Here is an 11097-nt window from a genome sequence, read left to right as displayed (position 1 = left end):
GCAACTGTACTGAAACTAGATATCTGTTATAATGACGAGATGCTCATGAGATGCTCATGTCCCCTAACAATGTGAGTCGTTCCAAAGGCAGGAAGGCAGGCGACAAGCTTAGTTCTGCTTTTAATGCCCATAGAAACGCATTGGGCTCATTCTGCACAGATCTTTTTGTGAGAGTGTGTCCTCTCGCTTTGACTCTTCCTCTCTGCTGAAAATATCATACCAGAGAAAACATCTGTGCGAGCAAAACAGTGCCACTCTGTCTTACTATATGTGACCCATGTATCTGATGCTGTCTGGCCAGAAATAGTATGACATGCCGTTATTGACAAATGCTGTAAATAGTGCAGTCAAATGCACATAAATTCAACAGTGTAATGTTTGGATTCAGTCTTGTGTCAGGTGAACTGTTTTGTCCTCACCTTTGGTGTTCCTTTCCAATTGCTACCATGTCTTGCATATCCTTTTAATAGTTATTCTGTTGGCAAAATAAATAAAAATCTCAATCCATACAGGCCAATTTTCACAAGATTAAGGAGTTAAGGACCCTGCGACAACTAGGTTCCAAAATGTTACCTGGTTACCATCAGGAGACAAAAAATGGCCACTGCCACCTCTGTGTCCAATCAGATTCCCAGAAATCGCAGGTCAGGCATGGCACAAGTCTATAGAAAGCAGAGTGCGCATTCCACTTTCATAAGGTATTATTTTAGCAAACAGAAAATAACTCACTCCCGAAAGACACAAGCAAAAACTATTTAGAGAAATGTTGTAGCAGCCTACACCTAAACATTAGTGATCTGACCTGCAGTATCAGTCTGATCAACTGTAGGCCTCTATGGACCCTGTCCCATCTGGCCAGGGGAAACAAAGTGGAGGTAACAATGTTGTAGCAGCCTACACCTCAACGTTAGTGATCTGACCTGCAGTATCAGTCTGATCAACTGTAGGCCTCTATACACCTTGTCCCATCAATCAATCAATGAAATGTATCTATAAAGCCCTTCTTACATCAGCTGATGTCACAAAGTGCTGTACAGAAACCCAACCTGAAAACCCAAACAGCAAGGAATGCAGGTGTAGAAGCATCTGGCAGGGGAAACAAAGTGGGAAAGTTATGTATTTATAGCCGAAGACAATGTATTTGTCTTATGAGAAAATATGAATGTGATCAACTTCTTTAATCCAAAATTCAAATAGTGATGAAATAAGTGACAGGTCCATTAACACAGTCTAGTCTAATTACAAATGTATATAGGCCTACACAGGGATGGAATTTAAGGATTTGGGGCATTGGCTGTTTCCATCCATGGGCCTACATGATGCAACCCTGCCTAAAGCAAGCTCAGTCCTGTTAGTTCTATTGTCTAATCACGGTTGTCTGTGTAATGAAACCCCCTTTTAAAATGTAATTCATATGAACAAGTACAAGGTTTTACTATAACTACTGCTCTCCACACCTTTTCTATGCATTTACTGTCCAGACTGTCTATTTCAGACTCTGATATTGCTCGTTCTGATAATGATTCATTGTTTTACTTTTTAGATTATTTGTGTGTTGTTTTTTCATTTATAGATATTACTTCACTTTTGGAGCTAGAAAACACAAGCATTTCGCTGCCCATCGATGTACACAACCAAACAAACGTTTATTTGAAAGTTGCTGCAGTTTGACAAGAGTTTTCATCCTCCCTATAGGCCCAGGAGTTTAAAACTGTGATTAATCACTATGTCATATCCTATCCAGAGATTTACTTTCAGGTCTAAAAGACACTTTACCATCGGCCAAGTCAGCAGTATTTATTGGTTGCTCAAAGATTATGGTCACTTGCCCGAAAAAGTGAGTAAAGTCTCAGAGAGGTCAGAGAGTAGTTTGACCAAAGAGGAACTCATACCGTTTAACCCTCCCGTGGTCCTGGGGTCAAGGTGACCCAGGTCCTGTGTGTGGGGGGCTCCCCTTTCTGTGCTCTGTGCTCGCGGGTCAGCGCGACCCAGGCCCTGTGTTTCCAGGGCTCCCGCTCGGCGCTCGCGGGTCAGAGTGACCGAGCCAGCCACTGGCGAGGCGTGTGCCGTTGAACGTAGTAGAGAGTCTGCGAGTGTGGCGAGGTTGTGTCCGGCTCCCCCGCTCTGCGCTCTGCTCTCTGCGCTCACGGGTCAGAGCGAACCTGTCAGCCACTGGCGAGGCGTATGCCGTTGAGCGTAGTTGAGTGTCGGCGAGTGTGGCGAGTGTGGCGAGGCTGTGCCCGGCTCCCCGCTCTGCGCTCTTGGGTCAGAGCGACCCTGCAAGCCGCTACACAGGTCCGGACGTGCCCCGCTGTGTGCTAGAGAGCAGTGTTAGTGTTGTGCTCTGCGCTCTGCGCTCGTTGGGTCAGTGCGAACCAGGCCCTGTGTTTCCAGGGCTGGCGCTCTGCGCTCTGTGCTCTGCGAGTCAGAGCGACCCTGTCAGCCACTGGCGAGGCGTATGCCGTTGAGCGTAGTAGAGTGTCTGCGAGTGTGGCGAGGTTGTGCGCTCCTGGGTCAGAGCGACCCAGCCAGCCGCTGCACAGGTCCAGACGTGCTCCGCTGTGTGCTAGAGAGCAGCCGAGTGTTATTGTTGCTCGGGTGGGGTGGGTCAACTGCACACGGCTACACACGAGCGCGCAAGCGAGCCTCGTGCATTTTCGGGTCTCGGTCTCCCACATAAGCAGCACCCACCCACACACACACACACACACACACACACACACACACACACACACACACACACACACACACACACACACACACACACACACACACACACACACACACACACACACACAGTGAACGGCGCCCACTGTCCAGCGTGGACCAAGAAGACTACTCTGATTGCCAGGAGGAGGAGGAAGAGGTTTCGGAAGACGAAGACGGGGAGGAATACAACCCCGAGCGCCGCGAGGTCGTCGATGCCTCTTCTCCCTCTTCTGAGGAAGGGGAGAAGCCCAAGGATGAGCCCGAGGACGAGCACGAGGACCGACGCGAGGAAGAGATCTCCTCGGCCACGGACCAACAGGAGACGCCGTTGCTGTCGAAAAACGGCAAAATCGAGTTGTCCCCCGTGGGGCCCTCGCGATCTGCCACGCCGGGCCGGACCAGACTCCGGGCCCCATGGCCTATGCCGTGACCCAGGCCCGCGACATCGCGTCCGCCTTCCATCTGTTTGTCACACCGACGATAGAAAGGATAATTGTGGAAATGACGAACCTGCACGGGGCCAGAAAATATGGCGACGGCTGGCGACCCATGGACACCACGGACCTGCGCGCCTACGTAGAGCTGCTGATCCTAGCGGGCGTCTACAGGTCCCGAGGTGAGGTCGCGGCAAGCCTGTGGGACGCCGAGAGTGGCAGGACCGTGTTCCGAGCCACCATGCCGCTCAAGGTCTTTCACAGGTACTCGAGGCTGGTGCGATTCGACGACCGCCCGTCGAGACCCGCCAGACTCGCCACGGACAAACTCGCAGCCATACGGGAGGTCTGGGACCTGTGGGAGGCGCGGCTGCTGGCCCTCTACAACCCGGGGCCCGACGTGACGGTGGACGAGCAACTGGTCCCGTTCAGAGGTACTGTGCTTATGCGTGTGCGTGCACGTGCGCGTGTGTGCGCATGTGCTTATATGTCTATAGAGAGGTAGTGCTGCCGTAGCAGCGGTACAAGCAGCCGCTGTAGCAGCACTGGCAGCGTGTGTAACACAGTAACGACACTAATCTCTTGTTCCCTTTCCAAAAGGCCGCCGTCCTTTCCGTCAGTACATCCCCAGCAAGCCGGCGAAATACGGCATCAAGTCGTGGGTGGCCTGCGACGCCAAGTCCAGCTACGCTTGGAAGATGCCAAGTGTACACCGGCAAGGCGGCCGGCGGAGGCCCCGAGAAGAACCAGGGGATGCGCGTCGTCCTCAATCTGACAATGGGGCTGAGCGGTCGCAACATCACCTGCGACAACTTCTTCACCTCCTACGACCTGGGCCAGCGGCTCCTCGAGAGGAACCTCACCATGGTGGGCACGGTGAGAAAGATCAAGGCCGAGCTCCCGCCCGCGCTGCTCGAGTCCAGGGGCAGACAGGTCCTGTCCTCCAGGTTCGCCTTCACGCCCACCGCCACTCTGGTGTCCTACCTGGCAAAGAAAAACAAGAACGTGCTACTTTTGAGCACGCTGCACACAGAGGGCCACATTAGCAATCGCCGCGACAGGAAGCCGGCCGTCATGAACTGCAACAAGGGCGGCGTGGACAACCTAGACAAGGTGGTCGGCACCCTACAGCTGCAGACGGATGACTGCCCGCTGGCCCCTGGTCGTCTTCCACAACATCCTCGACGTGTCCTCCTACAACTCCTTTGTCATATGGCGAGAGATCAAGCCAGACTGGATGCCTCGCAAGCAGAACAAGCGCAGGGTGTTCCTCGAGCAGCTGGGAAAGGCACTTGTGAAGCCGCTGATCCAAAGAAGGCAGCATCTGCCCTGCACCGAAGCGGCGTCAGCGCTTGTCAAAGTCCTAAAGAGTGCTACGGCGGCGGCGGCTGCGCCTCGTGATCAACAGCGCGAGGGCCCCGCCGCTGGCACGGCCGCTGCCCCGCTCGTTGCCCCGGCCACCGGGGCAAGTAAGAGGAAGAGGTGTCAGCTCTGCCCACCCAAGAAGGATATCATCGATCACCACATTCTTCTGGAGAGATTGGAAACCCAAATTGGTCTACACGGACAAGTTCTGGCCTGGTTTAGATCTTATCTGTCGGAAAGATATCAGTTTGTCTCTGTGAATGGTTTCCTCTGACAAATCAACTGTAAATGTTGATGTTCCTCAAGGTTCCTTTTTAGGACCACTATTGTTTTCACTATATATTTTACCTCTTGGAGATGTAATTCGAAAACATAATATTAACTTCCACTGCTATGCGGATGACGCACAGCTGTACATTTCATTGAAACATGGTGAAGCCCCGAAATTGCCCTCGCTAGAAGCCTGTGTTTCAGACATAAGGAAGTGGATGCCTGCAAACTTTCTACTTTTAAACTCGGACAAAACAGAGATGCTTGTTCTAGGTCCCAAGAAATTAAGAGATCTTCTGTTGAATCTGACAATTAATCTTAATGGTTGTACAGTCGTCTCAAATAAAACTGTGAAGGACCTCGGCGTTACTCTGGATCCTGATTTCTCTTTTGTTGATGAACATATCAAGACTGTTTCAAGGACAGCTTTTTTTCCATCTACGTAACATTGCAAAAATCAGAAACTTTCTGTTCAGAAATTATGCAGAAAAATTCATCCATGCTTTTGTTAATTCTAGGTTAGACTACTGCAATGCTCTACTTTCCGGCTACCTGGATAAAGCACTAAATAAACTTCATTTAGTGCTAAATACAGCTGCTAGATTCCTGACTAGAACCAAAAAAATGTGATAATATTACTCCAGTGCTAGTCTCCCTACACTGGCTTCCTGTCAAGGCAAGGGCTGATTTCAAGATTTTACTGCTAACCTACAAAGCATTACATGGGCTTGCTCCTAACTATCTCTCTGATTTGGTCCTGCCGTACATACCTACACGTACGCTACGGTCACAAGACACAGGCCTCCTAATTGTCCCTAGAATTTCTAAGCAAACAGCTGGAGGCAGGGCTTTCTCCTTTAGAGCTCAATTCTTATGGAATGGTCTGCCTACCCATGTGAGAGACGCAAACTTGGTCTCAACCTTTAAGTCTTTACTGAAGACTCATCTCTTCAGTGGGTCATATGATTGAGTGTAGTCTGGCCCAGGAGTGTGAAGGTGAACGGAAAGGCTCTGGAGCAACGAACCGCCCTTACTGTCTCTGTGTGGCCGGTTCCCTTCTTTCCACTGGGATTCTCTGCCTCTAACCCTATTACAGGGGCTGAGTCACTGGCATACGGGTGCTCTTTCATGCCGTCCCTAGGAGGGGTGCGTCACTTGAGTGTGTTGAGTCACTGATGTGATCTTCCTGTATGGGTTGGCACCCCCCTTGGGTTGTGCTGTGGCGGAAATCTTTCTGGGCTATACTCGGCCTTGTCTCAGGATGGTAAGTTGGTGGTTGAAGATATCCCTCTAGTGGTGTGGGGGCTGTGCTTTGGCAAAGTGGGTGGGGTTATATCCTTCCTGTTTGGCCCTGTCCGGGGGTATCGTCAGATGGGGTCACAGTGTCTCCTGACCCCTCCTGTCTCAGCCTCCAGTATTTATGCTGCAGTAGTTTATGTGTTGGTGGGCTAGGGTCCGTTTGTTATATCTGGAGTACTTCTCCTGTCTTCTCTGGTGTCCTGTGTGAATTTAAGTATGCTCTCTCTAATTCTCTCTTTCTCTCTCTCTCTTGGAGGACCTGAGCCCTAGGACCATGCCTCAGGGCTACCTGGCATGATGACTCCTTGCTGTCCCGAGTCCACCTGGCTGTGCCGCTGCTCCAGTTTCAACTGTTCTGCCTTTGATTATTATTATTTGACCATGCTGGTCATTAATGAATATTTGAACATCTTGGCCATGTTCTGTTATAATCTCCACCCGGCACAGCCAGAAGAGGACTGGCCACCCCTCATGGTTCCTCTCTCGGTTTCTTCCTAGGTTTTGGCCTTTCTAGGGAGTTTTTCCTAGCCACCGTGCATCTACACCTGCGTTGCTTGCTGTTTTGCATTTTAGGCTGGGTTTCTGTACAGCACTTTGAGATGTCAGCTGATGTCCGAAAAAATACATTTGATTTGAATTTGATTTGCATCATGATATGTGAATCCTTGACCTTGGCAAAGACTGGGGAGTTTTTCAGGATAAAAAGATACAGGATGGAGCTAAGCACAGGTAAAATTCTAAAGAAAAACCTGCTTCAGTCTGCTTACACCAGACACTGGGAGAGGAATGCACCTTTCAGAAATACAATAATCTACAACGTTCCAGACTGGTCACATTAGTTTTGACTGAAATGTCATTGAACATTGCTGTCTAGCCATGATCCCCAACACTTTGACAGAGCTTGAAGATTTCTGAAAAGAATAATGGGCAAATATTGCCCAATCCAGGTGTGTAAAGCTCTTAGAGACTTAGGGCTCTATTCAATTTTTATTTTATTTAACCTTTATTTAACTAGGTAAGTCAGTTAAGAACAAATTCTTATTTTCAATGACGGCCTAGGAACAGTGGGTTAACTGCCTGTTCAGGGGCAGAACGACAGATTTGTACCTTGTCAGCTCGGGGATTTGAACTTGCAACCCGGTTACTCGTCCAACGCTCTAACCACTAGGCTACCCTGCCGCCGCAATCAGATCCTCTTTAGCCAACATTCACATAGCAGTTGTTTTGGCGGTGTCTGAGGTGGAACCGTGTTAGAGCTCTCAAATCCACAAGTGGCTCCTGGAATTATAGCTAAAACAGATGGGGCCACATATTGCCGTTGAATGCACGAAGTTGCATTAAGAGAAAACCCTGTAATCTTGTTTAAAGTTTCAACCACCCCAAAATATCTCACTATAAAGAAGACGTAGCCTATAAAACACTATATTACTACCATTATACTGCCATCACTACCAATACTACTTCACAATAAGTACTACTTCACAATAAATACTTCTAGACTAGCAAGCATACCACATTTACTTCAGTAAATGTACTTTTCTAGTTTTTTAAATACATTTCATAGGTGTCCTGATTAGACAAACTCTGTTCTCATTATGGCCCATATAAAACCGTTTTGCAACTGATGAATCACTGTCATACCCTACACAGAGATTGATAAGGTCTGAAAGGGACATTCCCATCGGCCAAGCCTGCAGTCTTTCTTGGTAAACTGATGATTTTGGTAACTTGCCTGAAAATGGGAAAATTGTGGTTTACACACAGAAATGCCAGAACTTGTCGGTCTCTTAATTAAACAACAGGAAAGAAGCTGAAAAATCTAGTTTTCTGACAATGTGTAGCACTACCTAGCATGCTTGCTAGCTTGTTATCACCCACATGAGGGCGAAGCTGGTGTGGTTAGGCTGGTTAGTTACCGCTAAATAGTGTATCTCGGCCTGAGTAATAGGATAAATGTGTCTCTGCTCGCCCTGACTAAAAAATGTATTTTGTGACGCCCCTGGAATTCGTTGCAGTTTGGTTGTTTTCTGTTAAAAATTCCCTGCCTAATGGGACAACAACAGAGCAGGCTCAACTTGCCTAGCTGCCATAATGGACATAAATTGTCCATCTTTCACTTAAAAAATGGGTATAAACCAGAAATATCCGTTTTTTTTACTGGAATTCCTTACAATTTTGTGGTTTTCTGTAGAAGAAAATACTTGGGTCAACTCTAACCCTGTAAGCCTTAAAGTCCCTGCATCAGCTCTTGGACCAACAGGCTCTGAGACAGCTTCTACCCCCAAGTCATAAAACTGCTTAATAGGCACAAGACAACTAAATAGTCAATGAATTGGTGACTCGGACTACATACACTGACCCTATCTTACAGTGACTATATTCACATTGATCTGGTAGTAGTACCCCTGTATATAGATCCACATTGATCTGGTACTAATACCCCTGTATATAGCTCCACATTGTTCTGGTAGTAGTACCCCTGTATATAGCTCCACATTGATCTGGTACTAGTACCCCTGTATATAGCTCCACATTGATCTGGTACTAGTACCCCTGTATATAGCTCCACATTGATCTGGTAGTAGGACCCCTGTATATAGCTCCACATTGATCTGGTACTAGTACCCCTGTATATAGCTCCACATTGATCTGGTAGTAGTACCCCTGTATATAGCTCCACATTGATCTGGTACTAGTACCCCTGTATATAGCTCCACATTGATCTGGTACTAGTACCCCTGTATATAGCTCCACATTGATCTGGTACTAGGACCCCTGTATATAGATCCACATTGATCTGGTAGTAGGACCCCTGTATATAGCTCCACATTGTTCTGGTAGTAGTACCCCTGTATATAGATCCACATTGATCTGGTAGTAGGACCCCTGTATATAGCTCCACATTGATCTGGTACTAGTACCCCTGTATATAGCTCCACATTGATCTGGTAGTAGTACCCCTGTATATAGCTCCACATTGATCTGGTAGTAGTACCCCTGTATATAGCTCCACATTGATCTGGTACTAGTACCCCTGTATATAGCTCCACATTGATCTGGTAGTAGTACCCCTGTATATAGCTCCACATTGATCTGGTACTAGTACCCCTGTATATAGCTCCACATTGATCTGGTAGTAGTACCCCTGTATATAGCTCCACATTGATCTGGTACTAGTACCCCTGTATATAGCTCCACATTGATCTGGTACTAGTACCCCTGTATATAGCTCCACATTGATCTGGTACTAGTACCCCTGTATATAGCTCCACATTGATCTGGTACTAGTACCCCTGTATATAGCTCCACATTGATCTGGTACTAGTACCCCTGTATATAGCTCCACATTGATCTGGTACTAGTACCCCTGTATATAGCTCCACATTGATCTGGTACTAGTACCCCTGTATATAGCTCCACATTGATCTGGTACTAGTACCCCTGTATATAGCTCCACATTGATCTGGTACTAGTACCCCTGTATATAGCTCCACATTGATCTGGTAGTAGGACCCCTGTATATAGCTCCACATTGATCTGGTACTAGTACCCCTGTATATAGCTCCACATTGATCTGGTAGTAGTACCCCTGTATATAGCTCCACATTGATCTGGTAGTAGTACCCCTGTATATAGCTCCACATTGATCTGGTAGTAGTACCCCTGTATATAGCTCCACATTGATCTGGTACTAGTACCCCTGTATATAGCTCCACATTGATCTGGTAGTAGGACCCCTGTATATAGCTCCACATTGATCTGGTACTAGTACCCCTGTATATAGCTCCACATTGATCTGGTAGTAGTACCCCTGTATATAGCTCCACATTGATCTGGTAGTAGTACCCCTGTATATAGCTCCACATTGATCTGGTAGTAGGACCCCTGTATATAGCTCCACATTGATCTGGTACTAGTACCCCTGTATATAGCTCCACATTGATCTGGTAGTAGTACCCCTGTATATAGCTCCACATTGATCTGGTACTAGTACCCCTGTATATAGCTCCACATTGATCTGGTACTAGTACCCCTGTATATAGCTCCACATTGATCTGGTACTATTACCCCTGTATATAGCTCCATTCTTGTGTATTTTATTCCTTTTGTGTTACTATTTTCATAATAATTGTTTTACTCTGTTTTGTTGGGAAGGGCTCGTAATCAAGCATTTCACGGTAAAGTTGATCCCCGTTGTATTCAGCTCATGTGACGAATAACATTTGATTTGACTTTAAATGAATAGGAGTGTCTGACGCTCGGCAAAAGTATTTAGTATTTAGAGTATTTAGCAGCTCCTCTTCCTGGGATCCAAACAGGAACAAAACAATTACATCACAACAAAACAACACCGTACATCATAAATAAACCAATACATCATACAATAAATTACTAAGTTATTACTCTAATATTACACATTTACAATATAAAATGTACAATACTACAATCTTAGTGTGTGTGTGAGAGAGAGAGAGTGTGTGTGTGTGTGTGTGTGTGTGTCTGTCTGTGCACGTGTGTCCTCACAGCACGTCAATGCCTCGCACAAAGACAAGTTGTGATGCAGTCAATCTGTCCTCTACTTTGAGCCAGGAGAGATTGACATGCACGTTATTGATATTAGCCCTTTGTGTACATTTAAGGGGGAAGGGCACTCAACATGTATGGCACTGAAACAAATGAATGATGATTGGCTGAAATTAATTGATAATAATAAGATTGTGGGAGCTGTTTTTGGTTGAACAGTGCAGCTTATTACATGATCAATTAGTCTGGTATTATAAAAAACACATGTGTTATGTCTTTACATTATCTGCCATATCGTGGATTGAGAGTTAGCTATCTAATAGAACACAGCCTGTTCTTTAATGGATGCCTCTTGTGACAAGAGATGAAAAGAATCTGCCCACTCCATCAAGCAATGGGGACAACAACACAGGACATTCACGGGACCTCATGGAACCATGGACCGCACCTGCAGAAACTGGACAACAGGGGGAAGCAGAGGAGATACCTATCATAG

General features: G+C 46.9%; 1 pseudogene; it reads left to right on the top strand.

The window, feature by feature from the left end:
• The first annotated feature begins 566 nt into the window (after window positions 1-566).
• On the top strand, window positions 567-11097 carry LOC116365216 (piggyBac transposable element-derived protein 4-like; annotated as a pseudogene).

The sequence above is a fragment of the Oncorhynchus kisutch genome, unplaced genomic scaffold, assembly GCF_002021735.2.
Source record: "Oncorhynchus kisutch isolate 150728-3 unplaced genomic scaffold, Okis_V2 scaffold1212, whole genome shotgun sequence".
Taxonomy (NCBI): domain Eukaryota; kingdom Metazoa; phylum Chordata; class Actinopteri; order Salmoniformes; family Salmonidae; genus Oncorhynchus; species Oncorhynchus kisutch.
The sequence above is the reverse complement of the archived record's forward strand: the minus strand, read 5'-3'. Positions and strand labels throughout refer to the sequence as shown.